At 34.4% G+C, this 20496-nt stretch overlaps 1 protein-coding gene and 1 long non-coding RNA gene across 3 annotated transcripts in view; both read right to left on the reverse strand.

Annotated features, from left to right (window-relative positions):
• LOC128158361 (uncharacterized) overlaps positions 1 to 20496 on the reverse strand; it is a 37065-nt gene that overhangs the window by 4834 nt on the left and 11735 nt on the right. The window lies entirely within an intron of this gene.
• LOC128158366 (uncharacterized) lies at positions 4276 to 10870 on the reverse strand. The gene is made up of 2 exons (XR_008239969.1): positions 10536 to 10870; positions 4276 to 5703 (listed from the first exon to the last, which is right to left on the reverse strand). It is a non-coding gene; the product is annotated as an uncharacterized LOC128158366 (long non-coding RNA).

Genomic DNA, 20496 nt, shown 5'->3' on the forward strand with positions numbered 1-20496 from the left:
ATATGCAATAGGTTATAACGTATTCGTTACTTGTTTTTTTTTTCTTTACAAAGTTATAGTTTTAATAATTCTAATAGCAAAAGTTAATGAAAGTACATGATTTAAAAAATTTATTAGACAAGTACACGTATTCTAAAGTTCAATTTTTCAATCTCCCCAAAAATCCCTAATATCTTCTTGATTTTTCAACTTATTAATTACGTTTATGGGCAGATGTTATTTATCTTCCTTATAAACAAACTAGTCTTTAAAACATGTTCACATAGGATATGATTAAAATGTTTCGTTTTGAACACGGATAATATTAATTTTGAGATCTCAAACTTGTATTCACAATACTTAATAGTATACAATATGCATATTTAAACTGCGTTAGTTTGGGGCCATCGTACGTGCAGTCATGTATAATACACGTAATAACTAAAACTAATAGTGTAAAAATAGACTAAGTGGATTTTCTTACTAAATTTTGTTGCAAAATTCTAACAGAAAAAGATATATTTCATTTGTGTTTATATCCAAATATAAGTTACAATTGATGAAAAATCTAATCAAAACTTAAATTTAAAGTTATCCTTTTTAAAAATCGTTATCAAAAGATGTTTATATTTAAGAATTTAAAAAACTATATTAATTCCGTTACCTTAATTTTTTATTTTGTTATTAGTCAAAGGAAAATTGCATTGCATATCTTTTTTGCTTGTACAATTATTTTTTTCTTTGTAAGATAAATGATGTTAATAGCACTAAATATATAATCAAACTCAAATTCTCTCCAATTGTTACTAAAGTTAAAGAGAACTCTAAATCTGTTTTAAAATTTCAAAGCTTGGTTTTTAACTGTATGAAATCATTTCTTTCATTATAATTCAAGAGCTGAAAATTATAAAATTTTATAAACATAATATACAGCCTACTCACAACCATTATATGGTTTAACCTAACACAGTATGACTATTTTGACCGCTACCGTGAGTCAAAACCACTTCCTAGAAGGACATTAAATTTACAATTTTGGTAGAACGCTACCTGGTCTACATAATTATGAATTCATTTTAAGACGGGGTCACGTGACCCCGTCTATTGGTTTACTGTTAGCCGAAGTCTCAAACCGGAAGGCACGCGTAGAACACATGAATTGAGTCTACGCGTAAGAAAATAGTGCAGAAAGTTTTCATGCATTTCAATAAATATGTATTATAAAAACATGCATTAAATCTTTTTAAGTCCTCTGTGTATAAACAAAATTCTATTTAGAAAATAAACAAATAGTTTTATTGATTAAAATATTCTTGCTCGGGTTCAAATGTGGAATAAGTGACGTAACTGAATGCACAGCGCCGTTGACGATTCAGTTGGTGTACGAGCTCATTAATCAATAGAAGAGGTTGATGGTGGAATCGAAATTAAAGTTCCCAAACACAATGTGCCATTTTTGAAAAGTTGTAAATTTTATTTTGACAATCTTTCACTTTAATACTGCCAAACTTCATGCGCAAGCCGAAGTTAAAATCGGGACGTGTTATACACAGATGTTTTACAAATTACACAGGTGTTTCATCCGCTTTCAGTCTACTTGGGGTATGACTGTTGTTCGTCTCTAAAGGAATTTTGTACAAAGACAATAAAAACAAGTCTGAATTTGCCTTCTCGTTCTTTGGCTCTTTAGTTGATTAAACTGAATTTAAATTTTAAACAATGCATTGTAAGCATAATCTATAATAGATTTTACATTTTGGAAGACTTAGACATCATATAATATATACAATCTTATCGATTGAAGAACCAAGTTTAATGTTATTGTTCATGCTTTCCGGCTTAGTTGGAATCGGACTTGGGGTGAATTACATTGTACATTGTAAAATAATGCATTACATTACCATTACTTCATGAATTAGGGCATTAAATTACCATTACCATTGTTTAATTTTCTTGAAGTAATGCATTACATTACTATTACATGAGTAAAGAATGCATTACTATTACTTTGTGAAAAGTCAATAAGTTTTAAAAAAGTAATTTTAAAACTAGATAAAGAGTTTTTGTAAATATTTCATAAATAAAACATGCTTAAAATATTTACAGGTTCATGTTCATGTTCACTATCAGGTTCAAATTTAATGACTTTTACAAAATTGCTGTTGCACTTGTGGTTCTCAAAGTAAGGTTGGTCCCGTAACATTTACACGCTAATGGCGGAGTTGACAATCTCTGTTATTTATGTCTCTGATTTTCTGAGTATGATTTTTAATGAAAGGAACGGTTGTATCGTTATTCGTGTAGGTGATGCACGAGTTTACACAAAAAGGTAGTAAGTGGCGAACAGATTTATTTTTACCAATTAATTTTGCATGAATCGCAAATGAAGAAAATCGTGTCAAATAAGTCCGTCTTAAAAATCAAAATGGCGACCGTGACAAATCTTTTTATTGTCAAAGTTCTTGGAATCTTATTGTAAAAATAATATTTCTAACGTCAGGTACCTGTGTTTGTTATCGGTATACAAATGTTCACTCTGTTTGTTAATTCAGCAGTTTTAGAGTTTTCGGGGTTTTCATAAAACTTTTATTACGGATACCGTCCGGCTTGTGGATGATCCCTTGGATCACAAAATTGAATAAATCTAATGATTAAAATCATATACTTAGATATTGTTGTTTGATTTTACCGGTTAGTAGTAATTTAAATTTTTTTTCCCTTGGGGTCTTATTTTACGTAATATACCGTTGTGTCAATTTTCTACAATTATGAAGGCCGGGATTGAGTAAAATTTAGACAAAGTATCAGACAATTGCAAAAAAGCCGAATTAACATATATTGTAACAGCTAATTCAAACTCATAAATTTTGGAAGCATATTCGAGGAAATCCAGGACAATCACAAATTCAAACTTTCAAGACCCCGTCTTTCAGTACTCTCAGTACTTTGATTTCTTACAGATATTTGGGGAAAGAAATTAAGATTTTTTTTATTTAAAGTAGATTTCCTAAAATAGAACCCACATGAATTCAATATTGTCAAGTGACAATTTTAAATGTAGTTGTAAATGGATGACAAACAGCAATTACCTCAGGAAAAAATACATGTTCAATCTATTGCCATATTTACCCCCCCCCCCCCCTCCCTTTCGCCTAAACTTCTGTCCAATGGCCCGGTGACAACGAATCTCACCATTTAACATCAGGACATTATGAACGTTATACAAAGTATGGATTTATATCCCACCACTTGGTATTATATGTACAAAAGAAAATATTAAATAAATACAATTTCACTATGTGGCCACATGGGCCCCGTCCTAGGTCCTGGACCTCTGACACAGGAACCACGAAATTCACAATTTCAGGTAAAGGGTTTTTTGGACATCACTATCATGCATTTAGTTTTTCTTGAAAATAAATTTGAGTAGTGAAAAATATTTTTAAAAGATTTAATATATTTTAACTTTTTAGCCTTTTTTTTTATCTTACGGCCTGAACCCTTGTCCCAAGGGTAATGAATTTCACAATTTAGGCACAAGGCATCATGGACATCTTAACCATGGATTTAGTTTTCATCCAATGTATATGTGAGTGGAGAAGGATATTTTCCAAGAATAAATACGCTTTTACTCTATGACCATATTAGCCACACATTAGGACCATAACCCTGACCGAGGGGCCATGAATTTCACAAGTTTGTTAGAGGGCTTCGTGGACATCATTACAATGCATTTAGTTTTTCCCCACGTCACATGTGTGGAAGTTTACTTGAAGATTATGGAATAGTTATCATTCATTTTATTTTAATTGGCCCCATCAATGGCAGCCCGGGGGTGGTAGAACCATAAGTTGCACTATTTGATTCCTTTTATCATGGAGATGCTTTGTACTAGAAATAGTAACAATCGCCCTTGTAGTTTTAAAGAAGAAGTAAAATATTTAAAATTGGTGGCGGATATCTCACGCAGCACACCGTACGACGCACGACGTCGGACAAAGACAAATTGCAATAGAGCACCTGGGTGATTCAGGTGACCTAAACATGCATGTTGTATCATAAAATATTTTATTTAAAAATATTTCATTATACCTTATGAACTACAGTACAGTGGAACAAAAACTCTAACATAATAAATGCTTAGATTAAAGATGGCAAAAGTAAAAAGTATCTTCCAATAATATTTTGGATTGCAGTTATTTCAAATATTTATAACTGTTTCTATTAAGAAAGAGGATTTTCTATTCGTGTCCTCTTTTTTTCAGTGCAAAATGAAAAATGAACACAATGCAAAAACAGAAATGAACATGAATTTTATTCATTTTGGTCGTTGAACACAACATAAATTGGGGAACCCACCATCTTTTTTACGCAAAAGCACATTTTACAGTATCTTTAAACCTTCATATTCCACAATGACAGTCATAATATTGGTGATTCCACCAATTTCATTCATCGATTGTTTCACTTACGAAAAAACTTGGTGGGTCCACCAATAATAAGATAAAGGCGAGTCTGTTATTTAAAACAGCATCAAATATATCAAATACACAGGACCCTGGTGATTCCACCAATTTTATTCATCGACTATCTCACTTTCAAATAAACTTGGTGGGTCCACCAATAATAAGATATTGGCGATTCTATTATTTTGAAAAGCATAAAATATCTCATTCACACGGGAAACTAGAACCCTGGTGGTTCCACCAAAAATCAATTGTGAATTTGTATACAGTTTTGTATTTCATTCAAAGAATTGGTGAACCCACCAACAAAGCAATGATAGAACATATGACAAAAACAAAAACTTTCGAATGCCTAAAAATACGCGATTTTGCAAACATTGTTTGGTGATTCCACCAAAAGTCGAAGAGGTAAAATTTTCTAATATGTCAATAATATGTCAATATATAAATACTACATTGAAGACATTTTAGGAATTTGTCCAAATTGAAAAATGTTGTCGCTATTTCAATACTTGGTGGATCCACCAATATAAAACTGTGCGAAATGTGAAATGAAACTAGAGTTCTTAATTGGTGGACTCACTGTTAATAAATCGCTGTGTTAAATAGAGCAGGTTTGGCAACCAAAAAAGATGAAAATTTTAGCTTCTATACAAGACAAGAAAGTTGGTGAATCCACCAGAAAGATCATATTAACATATTTTTAGTTTTCGCTGATGCAGACTAGTGGAATGAATTTACCTTGTTGGACTCACCATAAACAAGCACATTTCACTTTAGATTTACATACTTGGTGGATCTACGATGACTTATTAACCAACATAGATTACATAGCTGGTGCATGCACACACAAAAATAAAATCCATCAAAAACACTTGTTTATCACTGTCAAATAAAAATATAGATTTGTCGGAGTCTGCTCTTTCTGTGGGTCAAAATACGTTTTCCTTTTTAACGGGATTATCAATGACAGAAAAGAATTATATTATAAAAGATAAAAGCAAAAATTATCATCACTAGGTGCAACTTATAAGGATTTCCACCGATGGTAGGTGTTGTAAATAAACTAGTCACCGTCACTACTCATCATTTCAATAATTCGTTGATTATTATCCTTTAGAAAATCACCGATACTACTCTCTGGTCATGTTTTAAAGAGTTCTCGAATTATCGACATACGCATAGTGTGTCTTTCCTCCTGAGGCTTCCAGGTCGAGGTGGTGTCACAGGGATTTTATGTGTAAACCAACACAGCGATCTGTAAAAAAGTACAAAACTAATTACTTTCCTGGATAATTATGAAAATGGAAAGAAATTTTCAACTTTCTTTTTGATATGATAAACTTTCACAAAGATGATTTTACTTGATTTTGTCAGCTCAAGTACAGAAAAAATGAAAGAAAATATAATCACATAGAGTCAATGTAGAGGTCATACGTTGAAGTTTAAAATAATCAACAAAATGTTGATATCACGAACAAAATTGCATAAAGAAAACTAGGTACTCAGTTTCAGTTTCGTATATAAATAATGACAATAAATAATAATCAATATGTAATCAATAAATGTTTTAAAAAGTTCTAGTATCTCTTGATTGTAAATAATATTTCCTAATTTGTTTGCTGGAAAGATAGTTTTACATATGTATTGTTTCATGAAGATGGCTTTCGAATACATATTTTAACTAAACAGCCCCTCCAATTATGCAGGGGCCGGAGAGCAATTGTACCGGATTAAATGAAAATAAAAATGATATAATGCTTCATATTTCACTTAATTTGCATTACTTCTCGTATCAACATATCTAAGAACAGAATTCGGCTCTTCCTTAGCACATTGTATTGTATTAGACCATGACCAGGCGTCTCAGTCCGTACCCGCTTCACCCGAGTTTTATACGAAATGCGAGAAAGAATTACGTAATAATGGCAGCTACCGAGTGCCTCTTGGACACACGAAAAAGCTTTCATTCGATACATACAAATATTGCGTTTGCCTCGTGGTTATTTTAACGTCAACAGACCTTGCAACCGACAAGGCAACCTGTCATCTAACGCCTGGCTATTCTACTTGGCGATGTCACTTTTTCAAACAAAAAGATATTGCAACTTATCACTGCACAGTTCTCTACCTAATGTTACATTGTAATCAAATTATACATATTATACCACAGAGATACTCTTTTTCTGCGTACATGTACTTCTTCTGCATCTTATATTCAGTTTATTGACTATTAGACAACAAAGCGTAAGCTTTCAGTATTCATTCTTACACTTTAATAGAAATACAAACAACCATATATGTATATTGGTGAAAATATCTGGCATTTAAGTCCAAAATCTTTTTATAACAAATTGTGCAGTGTTTTGGGGTAGGAAATTGTTAATTTTCTATATTTACAACCACCAAGTATGATTACCTCAAATTTTAACAGAAAGGATGACTGCATTTAAGGACATGCGATATTTGCGAGAAAATAAACTTTTAAAACAAGAAGTTTCTTTCAATTGCAGAAATGGTCAACATCTAAACTGCAACTTTACGTAATTGCGTTAAATAAAAGTATGCGTTAACAAGTACGAATTTGTTTTTATAGGCGGGGGTCATCACGATTTCTTGAATATCCATACGATATAATGAGGACCCCCACTTTTACACTGACTTCATACACAATCAGCGCATGTTTGTCTATTGTTTTACGTTTAACAGTAGTTGTATATTTGCATCATCAAAGTTATGTCAAAGGGAGATTAATAATCAAACATGCGCTCATGGTTTAAATGAGAAAAACCTGATTCTTCTTACTTCCGCTTTCTTCGTTGTAACCAAGGGTTGATGCATGTTGTATATTATATCATCATCACGTGATTTCTCACCTCAGGTAACTTTGTGAATACAAAATTCTATCACATGACGTGTAAGATAGCATGTTTTGTGGTTACGCGGACAATATTTTCAAGAACGTTAAGTTGTCAAGCATTGACTTAAAGGGACTTGGACACGATTTAAGCTCAAATTTCACAAAATTTATTTTGTCATATTTAATGTCTAAAATAATCAGTATGGGTGTTTTTAATACTTTGTCAAAACTTGAAAGTCCAATATCGAGTTACAAGCGAGTTACAGAGGTGAAAATGTTTTGTAAACAAAGCTTGAGCCTTGTTATTGTTTACATATGTGTTATAATGATATGTTTCAATCTAGTGTTACTTTTTGTTGTTGGTAAAATTATTTATGAGCCAACTGAATGAGTTTATCTTGTTTCCACAAGTTATTTTGTCAAAGAAATTGTAATTTCTTTACATTATTTGTAAGCAAATATAAGACTCGAGCTTTGTTTACATAACAACGATTTCTTTCCTCTGTCTCTCGCTTGTAACATGACTTCTAACATTAAAATCTGGGTAAATCGTTCAAAATACACAACAAAACTTATTATGTATACAAATCAAAAATAAAATTTTCATCTGAAATTGTGTTTAAATCCTTTTAAAGTCTTCTGTGCTTACATAGGCGTGGTCTAATTGTTGAAACCATATAAAGTAGTATACTTGTACCATATAGAAAAGATAGGGTTATGGTGAAAGAGTGATCACATAAATTTTATACATGGCATTGTTTTTCATGCTAGTCTAATTTTAGTACCATTCTGATAATGTCAGCTCCACCTCTTATGGATATTAATATCAATCGTATGTTTGATCAAGGGCAGATAAGCAAAAAATCTCCTTTTTTTGAAAGTTGTAAGGAGAAAAACATAAAAAGAGCTTAATGTATCACAGTCATGTTGGAAATTGACTAGACTCTTCAAAAATTTTAACAAAAGTTCAACTAGGTTAAGAAAAAAACCGCAACAGAAGCGACCAAAAAGGGCCCAAACCCCGGCGCCAAGTGCAGTCATCCTTTATGAAATATATAGCTATGTAGACACTCACATAACTGAAATCTACCCAATCCTCTTCATTACTTACTGATGTGTATGAATTGTAATTTAAATAGTTTTTAATTACTTTTGACAATCATTTGATCAATTTGTTAAAAGAATGATGTTTATACAAACAGAAACGAGGGTATGCTTACTTTGATGATTCATACAGGTGATATGAAGGTAGCGAAAATTGCAGAAAAATTTACTTAACCCGATAACGCGAATTCTGGCCACACCCTGCTATAAGAAACCCTACCCTGTGGTTGTTAAATTCATAATTTTGGACTTTATAGTCTTTCTTAAAATTCATTCAGTTTTAGTTGAGATAAAGAAGAAGAGTTTCAACCAGTTTACGTGTATATTAACACTGCATGACCATATTGGCCTACTGACTGCATCAGGTGACAAAACAAAATCATATTTGCGCGTATGTTAATTTTAAATCTGTTAAAGAAAGTGCCGCTTAAGATGTCAGTTCGGCGGGGATCAGGGCGCACACGGTGAATGAAAATTCCATCGATCAATTTTGCACATTTTCCGAATTATAACGGTTATTTGGTTTTTGTTGGACGTGAAATGGGTAGCAAAATGTTTGTAATGCAAAGGTTATATCATAATATCGGTCTACATGTTAATATAGCAACACGATTCAATTCATGCAAAATCCTACTTATTCATTGCTGTCTTTGAATGATTTTGTCGTCTCTGGGTCTTCTCTTTTAGTAATGATAGTTATAGTTGTTTACGTGCTGAAAAGTTGCAATTCACGTGGCTTAATAGCTAAAGCTTATTTTTGAACTCATTAATCTTACTTTCACAAGGTCTGTTGATATGATTAGTACCATCGATATCTCTAGACAAGTTTTTGCTTTAAAAGCCTCGTAATATCTCTAAAAACCGTTAACCGACCTCTGAAAAAAGTAAGCTGAATTCGCGTGCAGATCAAGAGTCGTCATTTATACGTGTGAACAAACTACAATACTTCACTTACATATAAGTTATTTTGGCTAAGGGAACATAGTGGTTAAAATATAATGATTTAGTTTGATTGATCATTCCTGTATCCTTTTGTATTTTCCCATCATTTTCCTAATTATTTTTGTTTCAAAGTATAGTGAATGAGAAAATATTTTTTAGGCATATTATATTTAAATTTCACTGCACTGAAACTATAGAAAAAAATTGCTATGTATACTTACATTAGTGATTAACTATTCTTTTTCAATGGAAATCCCTACAAATTTTTCCATTGGTAACCACTTTGCATATGGTCAGTGAATTTAAATTGTACATAAATCTTATTTTTAGAATTAAACTTCATATTCATTGAAACTTTTATCTCCTCTTTGATAACGTGTTGGATCCCGAAGTGACATCCAGATGCTGAAATCATTCAATTTTGTTAAAGGAAATTAATAAGGAGAGCATATCGCTGAATATATTTTTTGATATCATATATATCAAACCCAACCCATTTATTACGTCAGGCGAAGGGAAGATTAGTGCACCTTCCTTTGCACCTTCTCGTTCTTTTCTCTTTGAAGAAATTGGTTTTGAGACATTATTTTGTCATCTATAGGTCTTTTATTTATTTTGTTAAAGACTTACATTTAGAACAAATAAAATCAAAAACACTTAATATTTTTAAAAAAACCATTATGACAGCAGTTACAGACACGTATCATCGTTATTGAAAGTGTGTGGGGGCAAACTCATCCAAAAAATCTTGACAAGCAAAAAAAAAAAGGAACTTTCAAAATCATAAAAATCCTAATCCGTGGGAAAGGGGGGGAGGGGTCAGAACATAGCATATAACATCAACTTCCTTTCAATTAATTTTTTACATTCTCCCAGAAAGGGGAAGACAACTCCATTTTAATTTCCCTCTTTATATGTAGATTTAAAAAATATGTTTACTGCGCAAAAAGCAGGGGGGGGGGGGATGCTGCCACCCTCATCTCTACTCCACCCTCACCCGCGATGCTACGTGCCTTAGCTACAAGGTACTTGTATAAAGGCCAGGTCAATGATACAGATATAGCTGTTTACTTCCATAACTTTAACAATCGTCATAACTTCGCATTTTTTTCTGCAGTTAATTGTGGACACGGTTAAGTAACATATTCACAAAAGTACTCATGTTGATGTAGTGTATTACTTACCATAACTAGGCCGACTTCATTTCTTGCTTTATTTCTTTTTTTCTTTCTTCATTTATCCAACCGTCGGCATCCATATATATAACTCTTTTCTTCTCTTTCACACACAATATCCAATATTTTGGTCATTATTCAAACAGATGAATCATTATATTTCGTGGTAATTCAAAATTCCGTTGTTGTTAATCCGTATGTCCTATCATTCGTACTGTAAACTGTTCTGTGCATGCCCCATTCACCCAGCCTTCCATTGGTTGATGGTATAATGTTTCAGAGGAAGGCACAGCAGGAAGTCTTTATGCAACCGTTATTTGTTGACTGTGCCGTCCATTTCAAATTCAAAGTAAAAATACATCATTCTATTCATAATGATAAACTACATGTAACCTTAAAGGGAAACTTGTTAATCTTAATCTAGGATTAAGTCGTTACAAACAATTAATTGTCCATAATTTTCTAAACACTTTTCTCCTAAAATAAACCGAAATTTGATCAGATCAATTCTCTCTCTCTCTCTCTCTCTCTCTCTCTCTCTCTCTCTGCAAATTATCTATGCACTTTATTTTTCTTTTCTTTATCTCTCTCGCCGATCTTGCTAACTTTGACATGTGTCTATGTGGGAATTACTCTCTCTCTCTCTCTCTCTCTCTCTCTCTCTCTCTCTCTCTCTGGGGAGGGTTAACTATTACCATGACCTTACATGCAGACTCAGGGAAGCCGCCCCTGTCTACTGTTGGCCGCCCCGATTACGACACCGAGTGCTGATTTTGAAGCGGAGAATTTCATCGGAAAAAGTTCGATTTATCCGCTTCACAGGCGGGCCCGATTTTTTAGAATAGTTTTCGTTTCGTTAAAATACATTTCGTTACCGTTCAAATGAAAACTTGTCAGAGTTGAAAGAGTTGAATGCATCATAGAGAAAAAAAAAACTGAGGATGGGGGTGTATAAATTTTACTTATTTTTTGATGATGAAGAGTTTGGGGGACAAAGTCATCATATCGTACATAAATTGCTGTAAAAGCTTATCATGAATAAAGTGTCTGGTAACTGGAATGGGTTCTTTCATATCAATCGGATTGTTCATCTATTTTGAGTACAAAGTATCATAACAAAGAGACATGTTTTGAAGGGCACTGTTTAAATCAACATTTTTTGTATTTATTTGAATTAATCAGTAAGCAATGTTTAAGCGTTCTTTCGCTTTTTGTTGAGACACTCATATCACATTGCTGAAAAATGCCACTACGAAAACATATGCATGTATATAACAAAAATATATACTTAGTATTCTTAGCACTTTCTTCAAATATCATTAGAAAAAAAATCTCCAAGGTGGATTTAGGTCATATAATATTGTTCAAATTGTAAACACACAAGATAAGGTCGCTAGGATATAGAAGATATTTTGAATTGAGATAAGGAGACACAAAACGCGGTTCCTTTTGTCCTGCACAAGGTCAGCAATGTTTATCCTCCCGCTGGTGTGAAGACCCAGCGAATTCAACAGAATATAGCCTCCCGCTGTGCCGACCAAGAAAGTGATCTTACAGGTGTTTGTAATTATTTAATCAAAGACCTCACTCTTTGCTGAACTTCTAGCACGGAATTATTCTGAAATTGTCAGATATTGCTGAATTTTACGTAATTTACATTACGTTGCGATGTTCTAATGAAACATGCTCCTGGAAAGTGACTTATAACTCAATGAATATAAATATATATCTTTTCAGTTGAATAATTGTCAAAACTTAGAAGCAATTATTAAAAAGTCTTTACGTAAAAAAAGTATGTACCTTACAAAAATACGATTGAGATGAACTGACTGAGCACCCACAGGAATGTTTATGAAGCTCTATCTTATAAATAATAAACTTTCGAGAGGCGGGTATGACGCTTCTTACATGGAGGTCCAATGTGCTGCTGAATATCTGTCTATTCTTAGGACAACTTCTGATACTTTATGTACATGAATGATGTACTTATTTCTTTTTTATTTACTCGCCGTCGCATCAAATCCAACAGTTTGAGTAAAATATCAAATTTGAGAATAAATTATTGGATTAATTTTTACTGTGGAATCATTAAATTTCGTGGGGGCCAATTTTCGTGGATTGCTTAAATTTCACAGGTTCGTGGGGACGTAATTTCGTGTATTCTATTAAACCTACAAAGGAAGTATGACTTTATTACCCTAATTTAACTATTTGTCGAGGATGTTAATTCGTGGATGAGAGGTACCCACGAATTCCACGAAAATTGAGCCACCACGAAATCTAATGATTCCACAGTTTTCATGTAATGAAAGTGATGTTCATTTAAGATATGCATTAAACGGATGCATAATCTTTTCCCCACGCAAAAAACAGAATTGTTTCTGATGCTTTTAATAAAAATTCGCACATACGAACGCGTTCTGTCCGCCGCCACTGTATTTTTCAGAGTTACATGTACATACGTATGTCCGCCGGTGGACATAACGTGACGATTTTTTTAGGAAAAAAGGCAACGGCGAACATAATGTGACGGGGGACAAAACGTGACTGACCCACCTCATATGTAATAAGAAATATGCAAGTACGTGATAAGTTTATGATACAGAATACACTGCATTAAAAAGTGCAGTCTGCCTCCAAAAGACAATGCAGTTTTATAGAATGATATAGAGGGTTGTTATAGTGGTATGTCCACTCCCTCTCCCAATTCATCCGAGCTTGCAGAGATATAAGTAGTACATACATGAATAGTATGTAGTATTGAATTAGAACCCCCCCCCCCACCATCCTCGGGAATATAGGAACATACCAGTATAGTATACAACGCTTTCTCCTACCGTTGCCACCCCAAATGTTTAGTTCTATATACATGCACATTTTTCACATATATGTACATGTGTATTTCTCTTTTTAAAACCAAAAATCATGCATTCGCGCCTGAATATTGAGAGAGAGAGAGAGAGAGAGAGAGAGAGAGAGAGAGAGAGAGAGAGTTCACATAATTCTGTTACTTTCGCTGCTAGTTAACTACTGTACATGTATGACGTGCTGATCATTTATCTATACTTATTAATTTAGACATTTTGCCAATAGCAAAAAAAAAAAAAAAAAACACCAGTGGCAATGTTCATGAAAGTATATCTTAAAATTTATATTACGACATGTCCTAGATGTAGGATGTCTTAAGACATATCTTATGACCACTCTAAGACGAATCATAAGAAGTAAACCGAAGCAGTCTTATGTATACTAAATCAATTATTCTTAGATTGACCAAATCTCGTATTAAGCAATGAAATATCAATAAAATATAATGTGAAAAAGTATTTGAGCATTATGAATGTTTATCATAAGCATACTTGAATATTAACCAATTTCACTTTCAAAGATTTCTAATGTGTTATTTTATTCACCAATGACGATTAGAACCATTTTAACAACAGCTTGGACTTTGGGTAGCTGTGTCAAACGATGATATGACGTAGGCCTGTTTATTTCAATGTAGGGCTCTTTGAAATTGACAAGATTTGCCTGGCTTTTCATCTAAGACTACGCGATCGGTGTGTATTTCGCGTGAAACCAGTGTCATTTTTAACTTGTTTTGACGCAAGAAATAAATAGTTTCGTCCTATACTGAAAGTTCAAGGCCTTAATAAAATGGTTCTGTTTACTTTTTTGGCTTGGTTTTTGATCACCCATTACATTTACAACGTTTATACGTTTAGTAAAATACGTGCATCATCGCTAATTTTAAAATATCAGCGAGCCATGGTCACCTTACTTAGAATCAAATTCTCCGACAGATAGTTTCAAACATCATAGAAGGTAATGGTACAAAATCGAACTTTTCAAGGCAGAAAAATAGGAATGGTCTCTGCATAGTGTATAAACTTTCAATTCTTCTCGTGAATCTGATATTTTAAAATTATACTTGTTTCTTGCATTTCTTACCCAGGTAAATGTAGACAATGGTGTGTACATGCATATACATGTATTTGTGAATACATGTCATAATACTTATCATGTTTATATCAAATTTAAATTGCGTGTATTGTTTTCTCGCATCATTAGATTATTTGGACCTATAAATGTTATTTTCGATCAGATATAATTTGCCGCATATTAGTTTTTTTTAATAAAATGGAAATTGCAAAAGGCTTACTTAGATCTACATGTAAATATTAGACGGGGAATCTTCTTAAAATTTAGAAAACGGATTTTGTACTCAATGTATGTAACACAAGTCATGCGTGGATTGGGAAAAATGAATTTAATTTGAATACAATCACATAGTAAAGTTACTGAAACTAGCGCTTGGAACCTCCACCCACCTTTTGCAGACATGCAATTCTAGATATGATCAAAAAATTGTCCTTGTTACAAACCCTAAAACGTTCTACTTTCCCATTTCTTCGTGTGTTCACCGTGCGCTTATAGTGCGCTCATAGTGCGTTCACTTGCGCTCTCCGCTCCGCTCCGTTCGCGCTCACCGTTCACAAAGCACTCATAGTGCGTTCACTGTGCGTTCACTGTGCGTTCACCGTTCGTTCAGCGTTCACTTATCGTTCAGTCAGTTTTCATTCGGAACTCCAAAATGAACGAAACGGTCTTTGCATGCGAAACGCAGCAAAATGCAGAGGTTGTTGAAAATGAATTCTAAAAAGTTCGTCTTCCGCTTCAAATGACATTTTATACAGCTAAAATTGTCTTTATACGATAGAGAGCTCCACAATTTTAAAAAGGCGAGGGCGAAAGTGCGAAGGCGAGAGTGCGAAGTTGCGAAGGCGAAGAGCGATAGTAGTATCGCTCCTTCGCCTTCGCAACTTCGCATTTTCGCCTTTGCATCTTCGCGTTTCGCCATCCCATCTTCGCACTTTCGCTCCTTCGCCATCGCACCTTCGCACTTTCGCCTACGCAACTTCGCACTCTCGTATCTTCGCCATTTAGGCGAAAGTGCGAAGGTCGATGTGGCCCCATCGGAACACCATAATTTTGTCCTTATTACCGACGAAATACAATGTAAAGAAAATCTCCGAGGCACTCCAAATATATCGTTTCTCTTGCGTTCACAAAGCGTTCACATATCCTTCATCGCGCATTCACCGCTCACTTTCCGCTCCGTTTGCGCTCTGCGTTAGCTCATCGTTCATTGACGTTCACCAAATTCCGTTCAGTGTGCGCTTACCGTTCGCTCAGAGTGCGCTCACCGTTCAAGTGGGAAAGTAGAAAGTTTCAGGGACTGTACCCCCCCCCCCCCCGCTATGAAAAAATGTACCGCGGGACGGATTGGTTGTCCACCTTATGCATAATTTGTAAAAAATAAACAAATGGTGTAGATACGTCTTTATGCATATGGATAAATTATTTATGCACAAAACGGGGAAGATGAAGGAGAGGGGGTGACCCCCTATCCTAAATTTTTTTTTTTAAAACAGTATTTTATCTGAAAACCTTATTTGGGTGAATGATAAAAATAAAAGGGACCTAAATCATTTTGAGATACAATGCACAAAATATATACCCACTTACTGGTTTGATCTAAAAAAAAAAAATATTATTTTCAGTCAGCTGCATAAAAAGAATTATGGCCACGTACAATATACATAAATCATGAGTTTACAAGTTAACTTTTCATTTTGCAGTTGCGTTAATTTTATTTTAATTTTAAGGAATATGTTAAGAAAGTTATTAAAAAAAATTGTACACGATATGTACAAAATTAACTAAATATTCAAGAAATTAAGATATAAAGCATTTCATCATATCAAAGTGTTAGTGATACATGTAATATTCGAGCTTGAGCGGGATATCATCTAGTTTAAATGCAAGGGGGGGGGGGGGGCGTTTTTGTCGCATCAATGATTTTTCTTAAATTTACATATAAAAAATAGAATTTTGGGACCAAGTAAAAAATAATATTGATAATAAGGAAATGAACAGAAAATCCACGGATTGGTATTTTAATGATTATGGAAAGGTGTCTTTTTTCTTTTTACCTTCCATTTTTTCGGGGGGGGGGGGTGCTTGTCAGGATTTTTTGGATGAGTCTGCCCTCCCCCCCCCCCCCCCCACCCCACAATTTTAAAAACGATGCTACGTTCCTGTTAATGATGGAGACGGGGCCTCTTAATCATAAATTTTTCTTCTCTTTTGTAAATTGCCGTGAATCATATCCTCGGTACTCTTTGCTGCTGTGGAAACATTCACTTTTTTAATAGGTTCTGTTTGTGGATACTGTCCTTTACAAAAAAAGGTCATTGGTAATCAATTCCAGAGCAAGATTTTCATTATCATGATCAGGATTATTTCTCGAAACTTCTTTACAATTGATTTTAAATCTGTCATACATGTCAAAAGGATTTCAGGAAGTCGCTGGAAATCTCAGTGTCATTTGATTTCATTTTTACATAAAGCACAGGATCCATTATTTCTGCCAAAATATCCCTGTTTTCCATAAAAAAGAAAAGTTGCGTGCGCTGTAATGCCGTCAATTACATTTGCATGTACACTTAGCGACCTAGAGCACACCGGCGCTGAAAACTACCATGTACTGTAATTGTGGTTGGAACTGCATGCTAGTCTAGGTCCTGATACATGTACATGTAAGTTGAAGTTAAAGTAAATCGCTTGACCGGAATGGGCGTGAATCGTATGTACACATATCTGCACCAATAATCCGTTCGGAATTTCTTTAACATTTGCTAGTAATGCCCAGTGTAAAAAGGATTTATTTGGAACGATTATCGACATAAAATTACATGCAGCACCACCAATTAGGACCACTGTACAACTCGATCGATCCGGCTGTACTAAAACCCGATTGACACACAATCGATTGGTGGTCCTCCAAATGTTAATCCATCAAGTAAAATCCAATTAGCGCTTCATCATTTATAATAGATCTGAGATAACTTTTGATTCAGATCGGTGATATCCGGACGACTGTCCGATTCCGGCTGATGTTAAGAGTTTCAACAATTTTTCAAACAACTACATGTATATGTACATGTAACTTGTGAAAAATGACAAATAGATAATAAATGTAGTGCAGACTATGGAATCTAAGTAAATCCCACTGTAAAATGTAAATATACATGTACAGGCACATGTAGCAAATTAACCCCCTTGGAACAACAAGCAATATAAAGATGACAAGTGATAAAACCCAATTTTTGTTCACCAGCTTAGTATATTTTCCTGTGCATCGTTGAACTTCCTCATATAGAAACGAAGTTGAGCCCCCCCCCTCTCTCTCTCTCTCTCTCTCTCTCTCTCTCTCTCTGAACTATAATTGAACATGATAATGTTCGGTAAGTAATAAAACAAAATATCCACACAAAAAAATCTTTGGATATATATTTCATCTGACTTCATGGCCTTCATTGCATTTATTCACACCAAAGCCAGATACAATGTACCCCATCCCTTACACGCGGCAGGTGTTACGTGTGGATACATGTATATGTGTTTAACTATGATAAAAATATTGGTTGTTGTCATCCCGTGTACAATAAATTGTAATTGATTGAATAGAATTTAGCAAATCAATTTAACCCTCACCCTAATCCTGACTCTGTGGAAGTTTGCTTCAGTCTGGACGGACCGGGAACAGTGCTGTTTTGGGCCCGGCTCTGGGTGCGGTAGCCCGCCTCCGAAGCGAACACAGAACGTTCCCGTTGACGACCGACTCCGCATAGGCTATGTGGTGATGCTCGTCTTGTCCGACCCGGCGCTACGGATACGGCGGCAGACGGGGAAGAATGGCCTGTCCGCAGAGGCTTTGCAGCTATGGTTCGGCAAGTCTGCTCCGGGTCTCGAAGCGAAGACTTACTCGCAGCACGGATCCACATACCTTTCGGACGAAATGACAATATCCGGCGCTCGGTGGGAAGATACATGAATATGTATCAAGCAGGGGCCTTCCCCGTGAAATGGAGAAATCGCACTTTCCCTGATGAAATTCTCCACTACAAAATTGGCACTCATCAAAATCGGGGGGGGGGGGGGGGGGGACCAAGTAGAAGACAGAAGCGATTTCCCTGTGTCTGCATGGTCGGTCTGGGTTAGGGTTAACCATCATCCAGACTCAGTGAGAGAGAGAGAGAGAAAGAGAGAGAGAAAAAGAGAGAGAGAGAGAGAGAGAATTCAAATGAGGCATCTACATGTCGTAAGATAATTATATAGACATATCAAAATCTGTAAGTTTTGGGTGAGATAAAAAAAAGAAAAAACAAAGAGGTAGATATTTGTCCAGTAAGTTAAGCGTTATAATTCAGATAGAGTGGCCAAAAAGGGGCGTCTTCAAATTCAAGTATATTGACATCCTTTTGATACGGAAATTGTTTCTGTTTTGAATCATTCATCAAATTGAGGAGATTGCAATAATTATTGCTGTTCAATTATGAAATACAATTATTACAATGTAGAAAATGGTTTGCACTCACGCGATAACCATTGAGACTTTAAAAAAAAGATTTCTTAGCCTACGTTTTGCTCTTTTGTAGCTTGATTTAAGGGAAAACAAATACATTTACAAATATTAATACTTACATATAATTAATGATTTTACATTGTTCATACGTTCACAATTGTGTGTATGTAAAATAAATGAGATGGAGATAAGTAAATATTTCCGGAATCAATAAAAATGTTTTCTTCTATAAAATCACGGACTGTGTTGAATCTATGAACAAATGAAAGACTTCCAACCGTAAACCATGTTTAATTCGTAAAACCTCTGCCTATTCCCTGGTCATCGTCGGTACCATCTGACATAGGTATGCCGACAGACCTTCCATATATAGAAGAATCGTTGTTCCTCTAAATCACCGCCAGGATCAACAATACTGCACGTACTTTTGCTTATTTATTGTTTTGAGAGAGAGAGAGAGAGAGAGAGAGAGAGAGAGAGAGATTACATCCTTACAATTATTAGGCTTATACTCCAGATCAATTATAAACGTATAAGTCATCAATTATAAACGTATAAGTCATATTATTCACGGAAGCTTTATGATACATATCCTCAAATTACATGAGGAAAATTTAAGGTAATCGCTTTATTTTTTAACAACATCAGAGAAAACATTTTCCTTGAACATGTTCCCCACATGCATATTTACGATGTCTCGTTTACAAACATGCCTTCATCAATTACTATTGTATAACGTCTGTCCATCGCTGGAGGTTTTTTTCCACATTATGTCATCTTACTCGTATGACAACTTTCTTTGTTGCTTGACTATTTGATCAAAAATTTCATTTCTAAGCAATTATGTAAATTTTATATACTTTTATATTGCCTTAAGATCTGTTTAAAGATCATTACAAAAGTTGATATTTTTTCGTCGCCTCAAACGCTGACGTCGCCATTTTACTACGAAATGAAACAATTTTTTATGGGTGAAAAAAATGAACATGAACAAGTTTTATCCTCTTTTTAATTTCTTTATTATATAATTTGAAAAGCACTTTTCGTCACGATATTCATTTCTTTATGCTGATTTTAACTTTTCATTTTTTATTTTCATTATTGAGTGAATAACGCTACTTATCTACGCAATTTCCTCGTATAACATTGTGAGTTAGTTTTTTATATTAATAAGAAATATTATGTGAACAACCCTCTTAGCGTTGCAAAGTTTTACAAACCCGTGAGTCAAATGTCATGACTTATCTTATGGCTGTACGCTTACAAATTACAAACAGTGTCTATTTGTCCGTTTGTTTGCCTACATGTAAATGTACCTGTCCGTCTCTCTCTCTCTCTCTCTCTCTCTCTCTCTCTCTCTCTCTCTCTCTCTGATATAAAAGTGTGTGACATAAAGTAACATCTCTTCCGTTTACCAAAACACATGAATAAAATGAGAGAGAGAGAGAGAGAGAGAGAGAGAGAGAGAGAGAGAGAGAGAGAGAGAGAGAGAGAGAGACAGAGAGAGAGAGAGAAACAGAGAGAGAGAGAGAGAGAGAG

The sequence above is a fragment of the Crassostrea angulata genome, chromosome 8 (genome assembly GCF_025612915.1).
Source record: "Crassostrea angulata isolate pt1a10 chromosome 8, ASM2561291v2, whole genome shotgun sequence".
Taxonomy (NCBI): Eukaryota; Metazoa; Mollusca; class Bivalvia; order Ostreida; family Ostreidae; genus Magallana; species Magallana angulata.